Genomic DNA, 5,120 nt, shown 5'->3' with positions numbered 1-5,120 from the left:
CTTGATCAAGACAAACTTCTTCAACTCAAACTTATTATTAACAGAACACAACACTGTGTTCACATTCCCTTGGTAACTTTGCCCTGCCCCTCTCTTTCAGTGCCTAAACTGTATTTCTAAAATACAGGTGAAGTATTAAGTGACTGCAATGCTAGAAATTCGGGGACTGAAGGAAATTTTCATTTTGGGGGGAGGGCAGAATTATCGTTTGGGGGCAATGCCCTCATTTGTCCCCCCCTCTCGCTACATCCATGGCTGTGACCCACTATGAGAACCATCACTGAACAATAGGATATAAAGCTGCTCATTAAATTTAATTAAATGAAAGTCTACATGACCTTACCTATGGCCATACTACCCTGAACCCGCCCAATCTCATCTGATCTCGGAAGCTAAGTAGGGTCAGGCCTGGTTAGTACTCAGATGGGAGACTGCCTGGGAATACCGGGTGCCATAGACATAGAGGAAGGCAATGGTAAACCACCTCTGAATACCTCTTATCATGAAAACCCTATGAATACATCCAAAAAATTCATAGGGTCGCCATAAGTCATAATCGACTTGAAGACATATAACAACAACTATTTGACCTTTCAATTGCATTTCTAGCACTAGATCTCAAGCATGCTATGACCAACATTCCCCACGCAGCTTTAAGAATATTTCTGAATATTCTGTGCCATCACAGCAGTTAATCCAATAGCACAGGACCAGGAGTTCAAGGAAACAGGAGAGGGAAGCAGGCCATCGGTGTCTGAAAGCTTCTAGTTTGTGTTTATATTGTATACCAGTGGTCAGACTTGGACCCTTAACCGGAAAAAAGAACATTCTTTCAGTCATTTCAATCGTTTTCTATCTGATACAGTCATAACCAATTAACCTATTTTAACTAATGAACTCATAGCCATTTCCCCTTTGAGACTCAGGAGGGGTAAAATATCTTTCTTACTGTGTTCAAATTGGAATGTCAGATAACAGTATCAAATAGGGAGAATTTCAAGAATGAAATTTTTAAAAAATCCCACTGGAAGTCTCATTAGTTCAGTACTAAAAGCTTATATAATCCCAAGCATGTACATGGGCTTCATTAAATAAACAGCTATTGATTGTTCTTGAAGCCTAGATGTAATCGCACAAATTCTTCACTGGGGGGGAAGAGGATAAAAGAAACCATCAGAATGATATCGACTCCTGGGGAGGGCTTCAGGCAAGATACCCCTAGTGAGTATGAGCCCACCCACCCCACTAAAGTATGAGGGCTACTGCCATAGTGCATACCCACCCTTCTCCTAGCATTAAGGATGGTCAGTCAGGAAAGGACAGTGACAGCTGCTGATGCTCCTTCTCCACTGCTACCAGCTCCTCCTTCTTGCCATCACTGTCCACTGCCATCTCACAGTGACAGAGTAGACAGTGAGAAGCGGGAGTTGAAAATAATGAAGCCCACTTACTAAGGTGCCTTCTCCCTCTGAGCAGTGGTAGAGATTAGACAGGACTGGCCCAAGGCATTTTCCCGCCTGAGGTCAGAAGACAAGGTAGTATCTCTCCTCCTAATTTCATGTTCAGAACCCAACCAAACTGCCAATTGAATCTTACTTTACCATTGGGGACGGGACAGCATCCTCCGCTATACCTGAGGGCAGTAGGCTAGCTTAGGAGGCACATGCTGTTCACTACTCTGTCTTCCAACACTTTCATGCCCCTATCTGCTCCACAGCAGCTGCTGCCTAAAGCAGCTGCTTTACTCTGCCTCATGATCAGGTTGGCCCTGAGTAGGTCCAAACTGGGTTCCAGTCTACCACCCACTCACCACTCTTCCCAGAGGAGGACACCATCTTCTGGTCCTCCTTTTCCTCCTCACCACTGTAGCTATTTGCTTGCTTTCTTGATAAGAAAATGGACAGCCCAGAGAAAGAAGAGGAACAACTGCCACAGGAGGAGACTTTGGTCAGCTGTGGGTGCTCTGCTGGGTCAAGGCCCTAGACAAGTACCTTCCTTTGCCAACTGCTTATATTGCACCCTACATCAATGTGATACATGAATGGTCCACTTTTATTTATTTATTCTTGTTTTTAAAAGTCCTGGCTCATTTATCCTCAAAGCGTTCAAGGCAGCTAACAATCATAAGACAACAACATCAGAATCACCAATAAAAGAAGAAAAGCAGCAGAATAGAACAGGCAAACCTCAATAACAATCCAGAACACAGCAGAGTCAAAAACATTGGGTTGGATCCAGACTAAGCTTGTTGCATCCTTGAAATTAATGGGACTTCACTCTCGACTAACTTGTCCTGTGGATTCCATTGGGACCCAATGGTCATGTGAATCCAACCCAGTGTCTTTAAAACTCTATAAACAGAGAGAGCTGGAGAATGACGGAAGAGGAAACACAACTTATATCCCAAAAGGGTTCCTGAACAGAAAGATCTTTGTCATACAATGAAATGCAGTTAAAGAAAGGGTCAGGACGGCTTTCCATGGAAGGGAGTTCCAAAGCTTAGATGCATCTAGTAAGAGGCTTATACCCATGGTCCCAAGCTAAATACCTTAAATATTGAACAGGCTTTCAAAAGGACCTCTGTTGATGACAGGCTCATAAAGAGAAAGGCAGCCCTTCAGATATCCTGCTCCTAAACTGTAACAGCTCTAGATTCATTTGTGAATTATGTTCTACAGTATTTTCACATTTTCTGCCATCAGGGAAGTCTTTCCACATTTACTTGTTGTCCACCAAGGACTATCAGGCATGTTCTAGAGGAGACCACACAATTCTAATGGTTCACTGGACAGATCTTACTGTGATCTATCTAGACATAATCTGAGTGTGCACCCATCAACTACCCATTGCAGAGGAAGATTAGTAGTGGTGAGCACTGCAAGGAGTGTTTTATGGAAGTTTGCCTGGTGTTACTGATCTTGACATATCCCCATTAGCTCCCAAGGAACACCAGCACTCCATCAAACACAACTGGAAAACTACTGGGGTGCACACACATGATGTGACAATAGGTCAGAATTTAGACTGGAGAAACTCTGAAACAACAGCCACCACCAGAAATGCTGTCCTAAACCTCCTCAATTTAATACAATTTGTATTGTTTGCATGATCATTTGAAAAAGAATTCTGAAGAACTAGAAAGCTATAGGTATGGTTTTATGACATTTTGATCAGTCCTACAAAGGAATTGCACTAATATGGATTTTTGGGGGGAAGGAGTTCTTAAGGACCAACACATTTGCTCAGAGTTTGGAAAAGTTTCTTTTTTGAATTACAACTCCCATCAGCCCCAGCCAGCATGGCCACTGGATTGGGCTGATGGGAGTTGTAGTTCAAAAAAGAAAATTTTCCAAGCTCTTCATTTGCTTTTCATAATGTTTTGAGTCACTATCAAGGGGGGAATATTTATTATATATTTAGTTATTATAGGAATTTAAATCCTGCCCTTCATCAAGAATGGTACCAGATTGGGTTACAAAATTGCATTCATTAAACTGTTAAAAGAATACAATACACAGTTCAGTCACATCTAATCATCTGTTCTCATAAAATTACACAGAATATAAAAACTGTTAGCCCTTTAAAGCCTCAGCAAGACTGGAGGAAGGGAAAGATCTTCAGCTGACATTGAACAATGAATAATAACAGTTCCAGCCAAACCTCAACAGGGAGGATATTCCACTAATATGGCTGGCACTGTTATTATCCATGGCTGTTGTTTCAGAGTTTCTCGAGTCTTAATTCTGACCTATTGTCACGTCATGTGTGTGCACCCCAATAGTTTTCCAGTTGTGTTCCATGGAGTGCTGGTGTTCCTTGGGAGCTAATTAGGGTCACCCTTGCTGAGAAAGCCCTCTGAAGATTCACCATATAGGCTGAAAGAACCCTTGTATATGTGCTCTTCCAAACACAAAACCTGGTAAAAAATTCCTCTATTCCTATTGAAAAATACAGTCACAACACATCATCTGCAACATAGTATTGTTGTGCACCTCCCCCAATGTCCGAGCAGTGAGATTTCTGGGGTCCCTGCGCTTCTCCAGGGTTTGGTTTCCTTTGGGAAAAAGGTCAGCGGAGACTGCGGTGTCTTTATGAAATATGGTTTGTTTATTTACACACATTCCAACCCGAGCTCAAGGATGGAGGGGGTTCAATGCATCAGCAGCCCAATATTCAGCTTTTCCATCTGGGTTTCAGGAGGCACCCCAAAGGCCATGGTGCAGAGAGCCAGTCTCTCTGCTTGCCTTCCAGTACCCAGCAATTCTCTAGACACACTACTAAAAATTGCCAGCCTCTGCTCAGCCCCAGGAGGGGGGGATGCTCTCCTGAAGAGTTTCAATGACAAAAGGGTCTCCCTGGCCCATTCACCATTGCTAGACAACTGATCAGCCCATTATCTTACCTGGCCAATCTTATTTGGTTAACAAAAAACTTATTTGACCAGAAGAGAGTTCCTCAATCCAAGGCACAGGATTCCAAATCAGAGGCTGGAAAGGTGACCCACAGGAATCATCCATCCCAACCCCCATGCTCATAACAGTATAGTACTACTGTGCTGTTTAATGATTAGTACTTTCCAGTGTTTACCTGGCCGTAGCAGCCCATTGTATGATTTATTATCTTTCATGCCAGGTGCTGTGTTTCTCACACACACACACAAAAGAAAATCCAAATAAGATGCTTATGAATCTAAATGGCATAACTTCCAAGTGACACACCTCTCTGGGGGTCAGGACAGCTTGTTGTGCCTCTTACAGCTTTACAGCTCTGAAATCTCTTCTCCTAAAATGTACTGCGTGCTACGCCTGTACACATTCAGTTTTCCTTTTAATACTTGCCGTTTTCCACATCCACAAAGATTTTCCCATCATGCCCCTCCAATACCTGCTTGCTTTTCTTGCCAACTCCCTGCCTCCCACTATTCCCTGCCCATTCCCCAAAGATATGGAAACACTGTATATAAAAGATGTTCTCATAGGATTGGTTCACATATACAAGAACACTGCATCACCTGATTATTCAGCCCTTGATGACAGGGAGCCGAGCATGTGAACCAACTCCATTGAAAGTGTTTGATACACAGATATAAAAATCCTATTACTGTTGTTAGGCCTGTGGAA

At 42.8% G+C, this 5,120-nt stretch overlaps 1 pseudogene; it reads left to right on the top strand.

The window, feature by feature from the left end:
* The first annotated feature begins 341 nt into the window (after positions 1–341).
* Positions 342–460, top strand: LOC133388263 (5S ribosomal RNA; annotated as a pseudogene).
* Positions 461–5,120: the final 4,660 nt, after the last annotated feature.

Source organism: Rhineura floridana, chromosome 6 (assembly GCF_030035675.1).
Source record: "Rhineura floridana isolate rRhiFlo1 chromosome 6, rRhiFlo1.hap2, whole genome shotgun sequence".
NCBI lineage: Eukaryota > Metazoa > Chordata > Lepidosauria > Squamata > Rhineuridae > Rhineura > Rhineura floridana.
The sequence above is the reverse complement of the archived record's forward strand: the minus strand, read 5'-3'. Positions and strand labels throughout refer to the sequence as shown.